A 17,967-nucleotide genomic window follows, 5' to 3' on the forward strand; every position below is an offset into this window, starting at 1 on the left:
TCGAAACAAGGTCACGAGTGACTGGAGGCACGGGCGTGGGTGGCGGAGAGACTCAACAGGGTCTGAGGCAGGCATGCCCTAGATCACGGGCTGCAGCCCGCGGGAGGAAGTAAGGCACTCTGCTCAGGGCAGGGGGGTCTGTGCACCCTGCACAAGCCATTTCCCAGACAGGCCTGGCGGGAGCTGAACCAGAAGGACAGACCAAGGACTTGGAAACAGCCTGGTGCGTGGAAGGAGCTGTACATGGTGTAATGAGTTAAAAAAACAAAACCCCGGGGTGCCTGGGGGGCGCAGCTGGTTAAGCATCGGACTATTGGTTTCAGCTCAGGTTGTGATGTCAGGGTCATGAGATCGAGCCCCCTGTTGGGCTCCGTGCTCCGCATGGAATCTCCATGAGATTCTCTCCCTCTGCCCCTCCCACTTATGCACTCTCTCTCTCTCTGTCTCAAATAAATAAATCAATCTTTAAAAAAAAACAAAAAAGCAAAAAAAAAACAACCCTCCTGTTTTGAGCATTTCCTCCTCCATGCCAGGCAGTGTGATAAACTATCTCCTCTCTCTCATTCAATACCCACGACATCCTCTTGAGGCAAGAGCTAATACGATCCCTATCTTACAGATGAGGAACCTGAGGCTTGGAACAGCTGAGTGATCCGCCCAAGGTGAGGCAGGTGGCAAAGCCAGGAAAACCCAAGTCTGCCCGAAACCCCGGGTTTTCACCTCTTCCTTTTCCCCAGACAGCCTCCGACTTGGTGGGACTGAGCGTGTAATGCAAGGGGGCAGGAGGGAGATGGGGATTCTGTTCTACATGCTCCGAAATGTGTTTTGCTCCCAACACATCTTCTCATTGTCCCCCACTGCAGTTCCCACACGTCTCAGCAGGACAGCGGGAGTATCGCCACCTTCTGCCAGGAGGAAAGGTGCGAGCTATCCCCCTAGGAGGCAGTGGGCTCCATCCTCGGCTAGGCACAGAGGGAGAGCTCCCAAAGCACAACGCCGAGGCCACCGAATGCCGAGAACAAGGTCCCAGGTGTCAGGGTGAAGTTACGGGAAGCCAGCTTCTCAAACCAGCACAGGAAACCAGGCCAAGAAGTCAAGAACCACAACCCAACTTCTGTTGCAGGAGATCACTGATTCCAAAGGCTATTTTTTGCTCCATCAAGTTCGAGAGGAGAAATCTCTTACCTTTGTTCTCCAAATCTCCAAATGGCCCAGCTTTAGGTCAGGGAAGGACAGTCCATCTAGAGTACCAAATGGACGTCTGTTTTTCAGACTGACAGCACCGAAATCCGAGGTAAGACAGGAGTCTGTAAACAGGCAAGAAAAGGACAGAGAAGTATTAGTATCAATGCTGACACCAAACAGATTTGATGAGAGGTTCCATTCATTTGAAAAGTACAAAGTATATACTTACTAGATGTTAAAGGAGAAGCTTCAGAAGAGCATTTACTGAGCAACTATTATGTGCCAAGCCCTGTGTTAAGCCATTCAATCCTATGAGACCAGTTTTGATGGCTCCGTATTTCAGAAGTCACGTAAGAGGCCAGGCCAGAACAGAAGGCCAGGTCTTCCTAGCTCCTAAGCCCCTGCCCATCGATCTCATTTTCCATCCCCACTAAAGCTTTTTCGTTCACCTGAGTCCAGGAACTCTAGGTAGACAGAAAGGAGAAACATACCCAGTAACTTCACTCTGAGAATGTCCTGTCCCTGGATGTCCAACCCATTCCACAGACGGTGGGGATACTATAAGCCGTGGAAATGGTGTCACACTCACTAGGTTGTAAGCTTTATCTGAGCTACACACTGTCACCTGGGAACATGTGACCAGCGGACATCACGCATTACTCAGGGAGCAAAAAAATGTCACTTCGCCAGGGATTCTTTTTTTTTTTTTTTTTAAGATTTTATTTATCTATTTATTTGACAGAGATAGAGACAGCCAGCGAGAGAGGGAACACAAGCAGGGAGAGTGGGAGAGGAAGAAGCAGGCTCATAGCGGAGGAGCCTGATGTGAGGCTCGATCCCACAACGCCGGGATCACGCCCTGAGCCCAAGGCAGACGCTTAACCGCTGTACCACCCAGGCACCCCTCGCCAGGGATTCTCATCCTAACTGATCACCAAGATGGCTACATGAGGTGGCCAAAGGGGGGGGGGAATGGGGCAAGGGGGCCGCTGCTGGTCTTACCAGCCCTGGAAGGACCTCCTAAGACAGCTTGAGCAGAGCCGAATGCTCAGCGGGTAGACGCAGACACCGACTCTTCGTCAGGGGGCAGCGTGGCATGACGGGAAGCCATACTACTGGGGACGCCTGTGTGGCTCAGTCAGTGACGCGTCTGCCTTGGGCTCAGGGCATGATCCCGGGGTTCCAGGATAGAGCCCCGAGTCGGGTTTCCTGCTCAGTGGGGAGTCTGCTTCTCCCTCTGCCTCTGCCCCTCCCCCCTGCTCGTGCACACGTGCATGTGCTCTCAAATGGATAAATAAAATCTTAAAAAAAAAAAAAAGCACATGATTACATTTACAATGGGGTGATTCTCCCCCGTTCCAGGCCTCCCTCCTGCAGCCCCTCAAAATCCCCAGCATCTTAGCCACCAGATCATCAAGGAGATGGAGCTCGGTGAACAGGGCCTCAGCATCAGCAAGACTGACAAGTTCTGAAGGGGAATTTGCCCTCAAGGGTAGGAACAGCTGGAGAAAGACCCTCGCTCCACAGCCGAGAGCAGAGGCCAGGTGGCTTGCCTTTCCCACCATTGATTCCTTTTCCCTCCTCCAGGAAAAATGTGGTCACAATTAGCTACTCTGAGGCCCTCTGGTTGTCACACGCCTGCCTTGGCCATGTTGGTATCACAGAAGGACCCACAGCAGCTCTGCAAGCCTGAGAGTGCCTGTCTCCTCCCACCAGGCGCGGGTCTCGCCCCTGGGCCCTGTCCCAGTTCCCCGCAGAAGAGGCTCACTCAGGGAAGTCCCTTGACTAGCAACTCGCTCAGAAGGCTGCCCTCCTTGGCACGTCCACAGTCCGGCCGTGGGCAGCCTCCCACACTTCTCAGGCATTTTTAAAAGCACTGTTTTGCCTTACTGTCAAAAATGCATTCACCTTATTGCCTGGAAGAGGCAGCAGCCCAGCTCCCTGGTTGTTAGACCGCCTGGGTCGGCATTCCAGGTCTACAAGAGTCTGTTTAGGAGCCTGAGCAAGTTACCCTCCAAGCCTTGGTTTCTCATCTTAAAGATCTGTGCTTAGTGTTAAGTGTGAATCTCTGCAGAGCTCAGCACTGGGCCTGGCATGTTGTGGAGACTTAGAAATGCCAGCTATTAGCAATACCACTTAAGCAAGCAGTCAGGCCTTAACTTCTTAGTCTCTTCCCAATAAGGGGGAAAAGGCCTCCCCTCTTTCTATCTCAGCACGATGACTTATTCAGCGTAGGGCCTCAGCACTTGGGGCCAAGGGAACAAGCGAAGCCCACGAGAATCCGTGCAGTGGACTCCAACACTCACCTATCTCCCAGCTGTGCCACCAGCATTAGACAAGACACAGCACGCCCACAAGTGCTCTGCAAACAGTAAGGTACTAGAGCACCGTACTGAACCAAATTAACAGCGCCACTGACAAGCACCATCCCTACAGGACACTTTGCTGAGGGACAGCCTCCCGGGACCATAGTGAGCACCCACAGCGACCCCGGGAGGTCAGGTCACAGCGTAAACCTCATCCCCATTTGACAGACGTGGAGACCAAAGCTCAGAGGGGCTACGGAGGCTGCCTGACACCAAACTAGGAATATGCAGCTGAACCCCTGGTCTGCTAGCTCACTCCCTCTTCCCTGAAAGGGGGGCAGCAGTATCACACACCATCGGCTCCTGCAGAAAAAGAACCTCTTTCCAAGGCAGCCAAATTGATTAATGTTTTTAATTAATGTTTTAAACCACACACACACACACACACACACACACACACACACACAGAGCAATGTTCCATGGAAAATGAGGAGCTAAAACTTCCAAGTTTCTCCCAGGAGCCAGTACAGCCAGGTGCTCGCTGCCTGAGCAATGCCGGGAGGAGTCCTGGGCCGGCCAGGGAGGTCAGAGTGGGAAGGTCACAGCCCTGCCTCAATGCACCCAGCCAGGCAGGCAGTGCAGTCACTTCCCACCCACAGAGACGAGCCAGGGAGAAAGGAGACTGGCCTAGCACAGGGTGACAGGACTCTCTTGGCCACACCTCAGGAATCCATCAATCCCAGCACAGGAGGGAGCTGGGTACAGAGGGAGGCCCGACAGGTAGCAGGTGCCTGGAGCCGGGGCCTGAAGGGCGAGGTGGCTGCTACTCCCAGAACCTCCTGCCTGACACTCTGTCCCAAGGACGGGACATTCACCTGCTCTGCAGTGGACGGGGATACCCTGCATCTGAACCAGGGGGCCGCAGGCTTTCTCAGGATGCTGACAATGCTTCCCTGATGTCGCCTGGGATCACTGCTGGGCCCCGATGCTGTGTTCAGATGAATAAGGGATCAGAGTGCTGTGATAGGCAGACCCAGGACCCCAAGGTCCCCAGGAGGTAAGAGGCAGACCGGGGCCCAGAGACGGGCCCTCTGCCATTGTGCTTAGCGACCCCCCCACCTTGCTCTGCCTGTGGAATTCCAAGTGTGTCCTATCCCCAAACATCCTCTACACACCCCAAGGCAAGGCCGAGTCACCTTCCTGTTTCAACGGGAAGGTGAGGGGCATGGAGTGTGAAATACAGCGCTGAATAATTCATCAGCGGCTGTGCTGGGAGCCGCATCGTCGGGGCAGCTGGCCTTGAATGCCACCTGGATGCTGCCCGGGCAGTGGGGCCAACTGGGCACGCTGACGGCAGCCAGGACCAGCCACTTTTTCGGTGGGGGCCCTGGGCCACCTGGCAGGAGAGAGAGCTGGCCGTGAAATGAGTGACTACGCGGGGATTCCTGACTTGGAAATCATCAAAACGCCGTCCGTTCACTGCACATACACCACAGAGGAGGACTATGGCACCTGCAGGAGCAGAGGAGAGGACAGCTGCCCCCAAGAAGGCCCTGAGAGCAGGCCTCGGCCTTGGGATGTGTTTGCTCCCTCTGGAAAAGGCCTAGAGGAAGGACATAAACACAGGTACATCTGTGCCTTTCCTGGAAGGTTGCCAAAGCCGGTGAAAGCCTCCAGCCTGGCTCGGCACTGGACCCCAGCAGTGATCCCAAGTGACATCACGGAAGTACCGTCAGGACCGCCCCCAATGCTATGAGATCCAGCTGGGCTGAGCGCAGCAGAGGTAACAAGCGCGCTCAGGACACAGGCTGCTGGGGTCAGAGCTAGTCCCTACCAGCTACCAGCTATGCACCCTGGGCGGCCTGCTTAACCTCTCCAATCATCATGTGTAAATCAGGGCTCCTAAACAGCAGTTACCCTTGTGGCTGGGGAAAGGACGCACGCAGGGTGTGCGGAGTGCTGAGCACGATGTCTGGCTTGGTGAGTGCTTAGCACTGGGTTATTCTCAGGGTCTACATGCTGTCACTACTCGTGTTGCTGGGCAGGCAGATCAGACAGTCTTGGATCTGAGTCCCAGCTCTGCCACTTCCTAGGAACGCGACCACGGGCCATTCACTCGACCTCCCTATACCTTAGTTTGCTCATTACCAACAAGTGGTGCGAGACCACCCAGGACGACAGAGCACGAAGCAAACAAAACCAGCAGGGCAGTGTGAACTTGCAGGAATGAGGGTCCCAGCCCAAACTGAAGGACACTCGACAAGCAAAACTGGCCTGCACTCTTCAAAATCATCACGGTCAAGAACGGCCAAGGAAATGTTCCAAGATAAAGGGAGGCTAAGGAGACATGGCCAGTAAAGGCAGTGGTGATCTGGAATCAGGGAGAAAGAGTCCCAAAGGACATCGTTGGGACAACCGATGAAACTGTGTGCGGCCTGTGTGCAGCCATGCTGAATTTCCTGAGTCTGATCGTTACATGGGGCTTATGTAAGAGACTGTCCTTGTTCTTAGGAAGCACAGGCTGAATACTTCGGGATAAAAGGGCATGTCTACAACTTACTCACAGACGGCTCAGAAAAATTGTGTGTGTGTGTGTGAGAGAGAAGGGGTCAGGGTGATTCTGAGTGTGCACCAGTTCTTTGTATCACCCTGGCAATGTTTTCTGCCAGTCTGAAATCATGCCCAAAGAAAAGATGACCAAGGGCCCAGGCGCAGGACAGGAGAAGCGGACCTGAGAGCCGGCCTCAGCCATCCACGCAGGCCGAAGCTCAGGCCTTTCCCACAAAAACCGTGTCACCTGCCATACAAATGTTGTGATGGATTGTGCAGAAAACTACAAAGGATAAAGCCGAAATCCAATTTGTACCACCACCCCCTCCTGCCAAGAGAAAGACAAATGGACGCCTCCTCTATGACTACGCCCCAGGGCCCGGCTTGGCGGCCTACATCCGAGCCATCGAACAGTGCGAGGAGGGTGGGAGCGGGGGACTACAAGTGCAGCAGTGCCCCCCGGGGGGGGGGGGGCGGGACAGCCGAGGCTGGTGTTCACTGGGTGCCAGGCGGTCTCATAAGCGCTCTCTGCGCCCTGGTCCTCCCCAGACCTCTTGAGGCCAATGCTCTCATTATTCCCATCTCGTGCTGCCGGAAAACGAGATTGGAAGGAGGCTCCCGTGGGGTTTAATCTGGAGCGTTGGCGGAGCTGGGATTTGAGCCCAGCCCGCCTCCACAGGATTTCCACAGGCAGCAGGGAGACAGGCCCCACGGGCCAAAGAGCAGCCAGCACCGAGACCAGCCCTTCCCCTGCAGCCGAGGCCTCCTGCCTGGCAACACGGGGGTCTCAGTGCAGCGGGAAGCTGAAGGGGACGGGACCCCAGCCTCCCCCGCCCCCACCAGTGCTGCCCCAGCACTGGACCCAGTAGGTGCTCAGCACTGGCTTGCAGATACACTCACGGGCACACATCTTCTTTTATAAGCAGTCCGAGAATGCACACACGATCTCTAGGAGAAAACCCAACACAGCGGGGCCATCGGAGTCATCGGGGAGGAGACACAGGGGTCTGGGGACACGGGTAGGTATGGGTCTTCATTGAAAACCTTTTCATTCCTGCTCAGTTTTAGCTTGTGAATGACTTACTTATTCAAGAAGGTTTTGGTTTGGTTTGGTTTTTTAATACAAAGGAGGACAAAGAAATGGACCCGGTTACTGTGTGAGCTTGCCCCGAGGATGAAGCAGGAGCCATTCCCTGCCACACACCGGGAGTCCTGGGTGCGGCTGTCACTCACCACACGCCCTCCTGCTTTCAGAGGCCAGGCCCAGTCATGCTTCAAGGCCCGGGAGAAGCAGCAGCACTATGCTTGAGGGGAGCAGACCTGCTTGCCAAAGACACCAGCCCAGGGGGCCTGACACCCAGAGGGGCTGTTAAGGCGACGTGGGAAAGCCACCTAACATAACCTGGTCGCACTTGTCCAACTGCAGTGAGAGCCAGGACCCATGCGGTGCTCCTGTCCCTACGGCACCCAAGGGGTGGGTGTGACTCACACCTTCCCCCGCGTTACAGCTCAAAAGACCAGAGGCACCAAAGAGCGAGGCGGCGGGGGGCAAGTTCTCCACAGAGGACACAGACGCCTCACTCCAGAAACGGGGCTCTTAGCCCCTCCACTTCTCAGCAGAGGGAGAGTGAGGACCCAGGGCTGTCCCCGGGAGAAAGGATCTGGAGTCAGAGACTGCGGGCTGCACTCATGGGACACACGGCATCGGGCAGCCCGGCTTCACGTGAGGACCAAAGGTGACCGGAGCTGGGAAAACGTCAAATGCGTGCACATCGTCCCCTGGAACCAGAGGGTGTGGCGGGGGGGAAGGGGGCTGGGGGGAGGAGGCAGGTTTCTGCAGGGGCAGCCTTACCAGGTGGCTCCCCCTGAGCCGTGGAAGCACTCCACCTCCGCCTTTCATCTGTGGATGCACGCTTACATTCAACTTTCCCTCACACACACCCTCCCACCTCTCCTCCCACCCAAGAGGCGTCAAGTTATTAAATCAACCCCAAAGGTAAATAGTTTTCATTTCTCCAACCCCAAAAACCTCCCTTCCTGCCAGCGCACTCAGGTCTTGTCACCCAGAACATCAAAGGGATTGCTTTCGGTAAAAGCCTCTCGGATCATCAGGTGACTGCCGTGCGCAGCTAAAAACAACACACCGCATGCCAGGCTGTGCCCCCCGGGGGGTGACGGGTGGGTTGGGAGGAAATGGTGACCTGCAGGGAGCCAAACTCGGACCCCTCTGCCCAAGTCCAAGTCTTCCCGGTGACCTTGCCAGTCCCTCTGCCCCGTGACCTTGCCATGTCCCTTCCCCAACTCCGGGCCTCTCACAGGGGAAGGGGGTTGAGCCGAGCAACCTTAAGGTCTCTTTCAGATCTAAAATTCACTGACTCCATCTCGTCCTCCCTGCTCAGTCTGTACTTCCTGAAGGTAGTGACGGTTCATTTACATACAGGAAAAAAAAAAAAAAAACAAGACTACGTGGTTGCTTTTATACCCTGAGCTGTAGTTTTTGGTGACTCAGAGGAGAAAATACATTTTTCCACTCAACTCAAAAGAGTGGTCCCTCCATTCTCCAACTGCTCAAATGATGTAAGTCCTGGGCCAATGGGACCCCTGGGGAAGTTCCATGCTACTGGGAGCTCAAACGTCAGTGAGCTGAAGTGAAGCAGGGAATTTCCCATGGCTGACAGGTGCACTGACAGGTGGGCTGACAGGTGGGCTGGGCGGAGAGTCCCCTCCCTGAATAAAACACCCCTTACCTATTCATTCTCCATCTTAGTAAGTCTACATTCCTTAGGGAGGCAAGGAAACACTGGGCTTAATGCTGGCCCCGGGCCCACCATCCAGGAAGTCACACCCCCAGCATGAAGATTACCTCTTCCAGGAAGCCAGTGTTGAACCACCACCCCAAACCCCCTGATTATAAACTCCGTAAGAGCAGCAATGGTGCCTGACGTGCAGGAGCTCCAAATATCACTGCCAAAATAGTAAATCCTTGCTGAATGAATTAATCCCATGGCTTCCATAAAGCTTACGTCACTCTATCCCCCAAAATACTAGGTGCCGGGGCGCCTGGGTGGCTCAGTTGTCAAGCGTCTGCCTTCGGCTCAGGGCGTGATCCCAGCGTTCTGGGATCGAGCCCCACATCAGGCTCCTCCGCTATGAGCCTGCTTCTTCCTCTCCCACTCCCCCTGCTTGTGTTCCCTCTCTCGCTGGCTGTCTCTGTCGAATAAATAAAATCTTTAAAAAACAAAACAAAAAACAAAACAAAACAAAATACTAGGTGCCTGTTGTGTGCCATGTACTGAGGATGAAATGGTGGACAAAGGAGACATTTACCCACGCAGCCATCATCCAAAGCAGCTGCTGACGGTGCTGGCAGGCAGAAGATGACCTCCAGCTGTAGGCCCTCTTTGGAGACTGCCTTGGCTAAAGACAATGACCTTGCTCAAGGTTGTGTATCCTTCCAACAGAGCCCACATACAATGACTGGTTAACCCCTTATCTCAATTCTGGATCATTCCAAAGGGCCATTCCAGCTCTAGGGCTCCCATGGGGTTGGCTGAAGCCTTTGTTGGGACACTGGTACAGCCTGACTTCTCCCTTGGCCCAATCTTGAATTCCTCCCCCTTGGTTACATAGCTGTCGTTCCCAAAGGCATACCATAATAAACATCCGGATTACTAATCTCCAGCTCAGCATCTGCTTTCCAGGGAACCCAATCTGCATCAAGAAGATTCTTCTGCTATATCCTCAGGCCCCATGGCACTAGGACAAAGCCTCCAGGAGCAGGACAAGTGAAGAGCCCATTCAGCAGATAGGAGCTGCTTCCTCGGAGCACCCTATTGGCCAGGATGCTAAAGGCTGGGCTCAGAGCTACCGGCAGTGAATGAGCTGTATGGGAGTGAACACCTGTAGCGGGCTGTAACGTGTAGCTGCGTCCCAGATCCTTCAGGTAGAGACATTTTCTTGGTCCTTCTCTCCCCAGCACCCAGTGCAGGAAAGGAACTAGGTAAATGTCTATTGAATGGGAAGATAACGAAGGGATGGATAAATGGATGGAGGACAGACAGAGCTTGTTGAACAAGGAAGTCACACCTAGAGCAGCTAGAAACAAATGAAAGGTAACGATGACTTTGTCTAAGTTAAATTGTGTACTTCACATAAAGCGTGTATCACAGTTCTCAAGAAGCATTAATGATGAAGATGACAGAGAAGCCACTCATGGAGACCTCCCTGGAGGTGGTGACCTGTGATGAGCAGCCTGGAAGTGAGAGAAGGGAGGAGGGCACAAGAAGAGAAACAAGACGTTAGCATTAGCAAACTGAGTTCCAATGCTGCTCGTCAGACACGGAGTGAAAAAAAAACACCCTCTTCAACAGGGTCTCCATGACCGCCCAGCGATGGGGCGGGGGGGGGGGGGGGGGTGGAGCCTTCTACAACCGTAACATCCATCACTATGAATGCAGGCTCCGACGTTCTCATCACCGGCGGAGGCAACAGACACGGAGGGGCTTGAAAACAGTACTGTGGTTTGGACACTTAATCCTACAGGAATAGGGAGCCACCAAGGTTCAGGAACAGAGGCGCCAGGTGACAGAACCAATGCCAAGATTTCTTAAATCATCCATCCCTCAGGTTGTTGGCAGTTGATTCGAACCCCCAGTCTGCCATGCTCCTGGGGCAGGTGGGGACTTGGGGTGCCCAGAGTCTCCATTCTGAGAGGGCAGCTTCAGGGCAGAATCACCACTGGAGAACCCCAGACCCCAGCTTCAGTCCCCATCAGAAGTGAACGGACCCTGGGACCATCCTCAACAGGCACCCGCCCAACCTCGTTTCTGAGGGCGATACCCGGGAAACAGACAGCCGTGCTCAGAGAAAGGGGAATAACTAGGAGGCTAGTGTCTGTGCAAGCAAGAGTCAGGGAAGAGGACAACGGGAAAGGAGAGAGTTTACCTGGGGAAATTATGAAACAAGGGACGTAACAGACGATTTGTTAGGCAGCATGGTGTATTCCAGGAAATGCAGATGCCTTTGGCCCATTACCATTCATCCCTGAGCTGGGAGCATCTGAAAGGCTAAAAACGCTGAGACCATCAGAGGTGGCAGGCAGGAGCGACAACTCGGGGAACCGACCTCAGTGCCAGCCAAGTGTCAGGTTGAAGGGGAAAGTCACAGGGAGGCAGTAAAGCTCGCGGCTGAAGCAGGCGGGCTTTGCTGCCAAACGACCTGGGCTGGAGGTGAGGCTCCACCACTTCCTTCCTGCACGACCTGGCCTCAGCAGAGCCCACCACCCTGAGCCTCTGGGCCTTATCTGTGATCCAAACCCTGCGGGGAGCCTGCAGCACCGAAGCCCGCCTGTGCAAAGCACCAGCAGACACAGGGGGTACGTGAACGTGGACGCTGTGTTAACAGATCACAGGTCACAGGCCCATCTAGGAACCTTCCTGAGCTACCCCTTTCAAAGCACTCGACAAATCCTGAGAGGGGTTCCAGAATCTTCTGTGAGGCCCCTCCAGGGAGTTTGATGGAACTGGAGTGAGGACAGTAGGGGGACCATAGCCCAATTTAACCCAAACACATAGATTTTAGTTGCAAAAGGGGTTTGAGGGCTTTGAGGAAGCATCCTCTTGCTTTCCTAGAGAAGGAAACGAAGCTTCATGAACCAAGGGCCTTGTCTAAATTCACACAAGCAAGTCAGCGGTGGCGAGGAAATGGTGCAGCTGGAGACCCTGACCCTCAGGCAGTGAGTTCAAAGGCTGGGGTCACTGGACACATATTCCAACATCAACTGCTCAAGGGGCCCCAGTGTCTTGGCACCCCAAAAGCAAGTCCACAGCCCCTGCTCTCACAGCCTGGTGAAAAGAGCAAAAGGAGAAGCAAGTGCAGAATGACATTTTCAGGCAGAGAGAAGAGAGATCCCCCTCCACTTCTCAAAAGAGGGATGGTCTCTCCCACATCACTCCCCAGAGCTGGACAGGGACAGGGTAAGGAACAAAGGCCCAGGGGCCTCAAGGACTCAAAGGGACTCAGTCCATAAATGCTGGGAATGAGAGAGGTAAGAACTAAGGAGGAGAAACCAGTTCCTTCCTCCCAGACACTCTTGACACGTCTTGTCCAGAGTCATGCATGGTCTCCATCCGCCCACAGCGCAGACCCATCCAAATGGCTGTGTGACTTCTCCCTGGGCAGGGAGGACAGAAGAACAGGACTTCTCATAAGTGAAAATGATTTCAAGTGACCACAGGTCAACTGTCAACCCAAGAATCAGCAGGGACAAAGGAAGGGAACCCTGGCATGGAAGAACCGATCAATCCTACAGAAATCATGTATAATGGCCACTCATCTCCAGCCTCCTCAGTGCCAGGCCCTGCTGGGCTTTCCATGTGATCTCTAACTCCAAACGCCAGTCATATTGTCCCCAAGTCACAGATGGGTAAAATGAGGCTCAGAGAGCTTCCCCAAGACACAGCCAGATTTGAAGGCATACTGTGTGAAGGGTCCAGTGCTAACAGCCCTTTCTCAAGTCCTATAGCTTTTCCCCACACACTTCCCATTGGAAATCCCTGTTTGAAGGGCATTGAGTCTATACGAGGTGGATTTTAGTCGACACGGAAGATGCAGACTGCACAGCATGGGAGGGGTGCCAGCCATAGTGAGGCCAACATCACAAATGCTATATAGAGGGGAGCCCTGTTTCAGATAAGGATGGGACAGATGACCACTGAGGTTTCTTTTAACCCTAAGATTCTATAAGTTCAAACTGAAATTTCTATCCCCGTGCAATCATCCCCCCTCGGTTGAATGCAGGCATTTCCACAAGTCCAAAGATGTAAGCCTCACTCTTCCTAGGGACAACAAGTCTCTTTGAAATCCATCCTGGCTTCTCCCTACTCGCCCAGCCTTCCTGGGGAGGAGGGTTTCAGCTGGAGAGCCGGGAGGGCACGACAGACAGGCAGAGAGATAAACAGGACCCCACAGGATGTGGTGAGGTGAAGCAGTGAGACAAAATCAGAGAAAGCTATCGAGAAACGCAAACAGCACCATAAAGAGCTTTAACAGGAACGAACACACAGGGACTTTTCTTCTTCTTTTTCTTCCCTTTTTTTTTTTTTTTTTTTTTTTTTTTTTTTTTAAGCTAGGATGCCCAAAATAGTTGAAAGAGTTGGGTCTCAAAGCTTTCTGAAAAAAAACCATGCCTTGTTCGTAAGACACATCCAGGGGGACAAGTGTGAGGTTTGGAGTCATGAGGACGGCGAGGGCCAGTTCAGATCTCACACGGAACCCCACGATGTGAGCGAGGCGCAGGCTGCTCCGACCCTAGCCGTCACCCTCCCGAGCCAGTGCGCGCATCAGCATGAAGCACAAAGGCTCGATTTTGAAGCTCACTCGTTTTAAGTCAAGACCGCGTTGCAACTGGCTCCACTTGAAGGCATCCGCGTGGAAAGTAACGAAGTTGGCAGGAGGAACAGCCAACATCAGCATTCCCAAAGAGAGCTGGTAAACAAGCAGATGAAAAAAATTTGGCCTCATTGAGGACAAGAAAGCATAAATTTAACAAGAGACCATTTTGCATCTCTTGGATTATAATTTCTTTAAACTGATACTAAGCGGTGTTGATGAGGGTGTGGCCCAGCTGGCACGGCCACGTGTCGATGGCGGCCACGCCAACCAACCGACAACCTTATTTGAAAAGTAATTTGGCAATACGGGTCGAGAGCCATAAAACGGTGCCCTCTGACCCAAGAATCCTTCTGCTGAGAATGAGTCCCAAGGATTTTCCAGGAAGGGAAGAGTTCTGTGCACAGAGCTCTTCACCGCACCCTTAAGTCGTGGAGCAAACCACTGGGAACCTTAACTTTCAACAGCAGAGAACTGGTTCGGTTTTGAATATAATTTACTGACTGGATGAGCCATGACACGCGCTTTGAAAACGATCGTTCGCAAGGTTCTTCAACAAAATGGAGCAATGCCTATGATCTAATGTCAGATTTGACACATGACGAAACGTTCCCTACACCTACGTCCTGATGAAACTCTAAGTTAATATATGGACACACATATCACACATCTGAAAACAATCAGATTGGTGGCGGAGGCAGGGTTATTGATTTTGTCTTCTCATCCATTTCCATTTTTTTGAAGAAATTTTTTTTTATTTATTTGAGAGAGAGAGCGCGTGCGCACACAGGTATGAGCTGGGGGAGGGGCAGAGGGAGAGGGAGACAAGCAGACTCCCCGCTGAGCAGGGAGCCCAATGTGGGACTCAAAACCCAGGGCCCCGAGATCACAACCCGCGTCAAAATCAAGAGTCGGACGCTCAACCAGCTGAGCCACCCAAGTGACGATTATTTTTGATCGGCCAAACTTCAATAACGTATAGGAAAGAAATGGGTGGAACTCTGGGGCACTAGAAACAGAATTCAGGAAAGGAGAAACGATCAAATCCCAGAGGCATCTGAGGATCAAGGCAAAAAAACATGATCTCTAATCAGAGAACGGAAAATGCAGGCACCCAAGGGGTCCCCTACTAGCGGCGGGTGACTCCCAGGCCCCGCGGTGCCTCCGGCAGTATCTGACCATCTCGGCTTTATGAGATCAGCTTTCCTCCTCTCTACCACGCCCACGCTGCTCAAACAGGAACAGAGCCCGTCTCTGTACAGATTTAAATGCCCATCCTCCTAAAACAAAACTGCTGAGAGGCCTAAAAATAATTTAAATACCAAATTTCCCAAACCAAGTGTTTTTCAAAAAGGCAACTTGGACCAGTTTCTACACGAGGAGCTGAGGTCATATGGGACTTTCATTTTCTATAGTGGAGGACCCCACCGGTATTTCCTGTGTGAAAAGCAATCTCAACGGACAGCTGTCCCCACCGGTGGCCCCGGGCAGGGGCGCTCAAGTCGGGGGTCAGCCCTGGGGAGACACGGGTGACGGGACTCCAGTCCCAATGCCAACCCTACCAGCCCCGCACCACTGCGTCTCTTCTCTCACCCTGGGACCTCAGATCTGCCTCCATCCAGTGCGGATCTTTCAGAACCCTCCTCACAGGGGTGGGGCAAGGGAGTAAGAGAGCCGAGTGCACTCTGGTGTCCACTCTGCAGGGCGCCCGGCCGCCGTGGGTGCTCACTAGCTGCTGGCTCGCTCCGTCTCTCTCGTCTCCTTGTCTGATTGATTGCTCTCCGAGGACTCCATGCACCAGGTGTGAGGACGGAGGGCACCCATGCAAATGACCAAGGGCAGCCCCACCCTGGCTGCCAGGAAGATCACCTGGGAGCCTCAGAAAGCACAGATGCTCTGGTCCCTCCCAGCACAGGGCCATCAGCTTCTCCAGGGGTGTGGCCCTGGCACGGCGGTTTCGTAAAGCTCATTCTGCAGGGCCACGGGGCCAGGGCACATCTGGTCCGAACCAGAGCAGCCAGTGAGTTCTCCTCCAGAGCCCCAAGCCCACGACAGTGTGCAGCGGGCGTCTTTCTTAATTTATTTAGGCCACGGTTCAACAGCTCCTTTTGGAACCAACGCTGTCTGAGTGACTGGCAAATGGCGAGGGGTTCTCCCACTCCCTGCCTCTGCTCAGCCCAGGGATTTCCTGCAAAGCAGTAGAGTGGGCCAGCTTGAGCGACCTGCCTCGTAGAGGCCCCTGGGAAGCATGTGACCAACTCGGGCAGCGACGAGCCAGGGGTGAGCGCGAGTCCCCGGGGCCACCCCTGCCCGGCCCCGGTCTTCTGCCCCTCCTGTGCAGACTTGTGTGTGTCCCCGGCACAGGGGCAGCAGACTGGGGCACTGTTTGCAGAGGCAGCCAGCCCAGCCCCTCCGGAGGGGGCAGGGGGACAGTGCGGGAGGACCCCACTTCTGTGAAGCAGGCATAACCTTCCCTGCACGCTGCTGGGGGAGATGCCACGTGCTCCATGCCAGGCCAGGAAAAGGCTCTCAAGCCCTGTGGCCGGAGCTACTGGGGTGGGAAGTGTCATTGAAGGGAGACACAGGCACTATTTTGGGGAGAAGGTTAACCCTCAACCTGGTGGGGGGAGGGTGCAGCAACAGCAGCTACTGGCTTCCCAGGGGCAGGTGCCCCACATCTCTCTAGTAAAGCGACCAGCCCAGCCCCTCTCGGCCTGAAGTAGAGGGGGCTGTAGGGCCCTTCTTCCACACTCTGTCTGCAAGTTTCATTCCACAAGACTGTTCAAAGGCCAGGACTCTACTCTTCCTTTCGCCATTCCCCAAAACCCCGCGACAAAGGCTCCCTGGACCTCGATAGCCAGAGGCCACGTTCCTGTCACACTGACCAGTGACCAAGAACCTCCATGCACGTCACCCACAGGAACTCCAGAAATCCTCACAGTAAGCTTTTGGGGTCAATGCTATTCTTATCCCCATGAGGCACAGAGGTCCACCACCTTGCCCAAGGTCACGCAGCAGACCTGGATCTTGGAGCCTGGCAGGTTCCAGGGGATGGGCTCTCCCACACTGTCCCACAGCGCCTGGCTCAAGGGCTGCTGCTGCTTTGACTCCTCCCTTTGGTCAAAGGACATTATTGGGCTCCTGCTGTATGCCAGCCCAGCGCAGGGGGTTGGGACACAATCAGCCCTCTCAAGAACTCCCCTAACCCGGATATTCCCAAGGCCTTCACAAGTGATCCTGGACAGATCAAGTACTTGTGAAACCCTCTCTAAGCAGGGTGGACCTCGGCTACCTCCTGCAGAGGCTGGGCACAGGGTGGGAGCAGCGGGGCACTGGCTTCAGGGTACAGACTATGGGGTTGGGGAGACCTGGGTGTGAATGCCAGCTGCAGGGACGTGCTATGTGACCTGGGGCTGGCCCTACTCCGTAGAGCAGGGATAACAGGAGCCCTCCCAGAGTTGCTCTGAGGAGTAAATAAGAAACTGTCTGAAGAGCACTCAGGGTAAGCAACTGGGAGCCTCTGGGAGCCCAAATGCCAATCTGAGGACAACATGAGCCATAGGGTGTCTGATTCAGGGGGCTGCTGGACTTCAGAGCAGGCATGAGGAGCTCAGGAGGGGTCCCCAAAAGTATCCTGGAAGGGCGGGGTCTGAGATGGATTGGTCGGTTTTATGCAGGTCAGAGATGCTGCTATGCCACAGAGAAAGGGGATGTAGCCAGAGGGTAGGGTTACTGCCTGGTTGAAACCAACTGTGGGCTGGAGTCTAATAACTAGGACAGGGAAGAACAGATTTCAGCAGAGCTAATGACAGATCCTAAGACATTATAAATGCCAGTAATAGTGAATGAATGAGGGAGATAACGCCAAATCATATCGGCAGAGGCAAATACCAAAGTGCACGTATAAACTCACAATTCGAGGCTCTAAATGGAGGCAGGGGGGTCCTCACTCGGGACAGGATGGGATTCTCTCTGCTGTGTTAGGCTCCTAGGGCCGCCGCACGTACAAATGACCAAGAACCAGGTGGCCTGAACAGCAGGAAGTTATCCTCACACAGTTCCGGACGCTGGAAGTCCAAAATGAACGCGTCACAGGGCCCTGCTCTCGCAAAAGGCCCTACCAAGAATCCTTGCTTGCCTCTCTCCTGGCTTCTGGTGGCTGGCAGTCCCTGGCATCCCTTGGCTTGAAGATGCAAGGGTCTAATCTCTCCCCCCTTCTTCTCACGGCCTTTGCCCCCTCACGTGTGCACCTCTGTGTATCCGTCCTCCGACAAAAACGCCAGTCATTGGATTTAGAGCCCTCCCTACTCCAACCTCATCTTAACTCAGTCCGTGCAGACCCTACTTCCAAACAAGGTCACGTTCACAGGTACCAAGGATTAGGACTTAAATGCACTTTTTGGGGTGCACAATTCAACCCACTACCCGCCTGCCCCCCCCCCCGGCCCTCACCCCCAGGAACTCTGAGCTGCTGCATTCCCATCAGTAGTATGTTGGCTTCTTCCTAATGGTATTTTTGAAAGGGGGCCACTCCACC

General features: G+C 54.0%; 1 protein-coding gene across 1 annotated transcript in view; it reads right to left on the reverse strand.

The window, feature by feature from the left end:
• LOC123801896 (uncharacterized) overlaps positions 1-17,967 on the reverse strand; it is a 156,725-nt gene that overhangs the window by 80,104 nt on the left and 58,654 nt on the right. The window contains exon 2 of the mRNA XM_045812204.2: positions 1,186-1,307. The gene's annotated coding sequence lies outside the window, so the exon portion shown is untranslated. The remainder of the gene's footprint in view (positions 1-1,185; positions 1,308-17,967) is intronic.

This window comes from Ursus americanus, chromosome 9, assembly GCF_024610735.1.
Source record: "Ursus americanus isolate L20-20 chromosome 9, mUrsAme1.1.p, whole genome shotgun sequence".
NCBI classification, from domain to species: Eukaryota; Metazoa; Chordata; class Mammalia; order Carnivora; family Ursidae; genus Ursus; species Ursus americanus.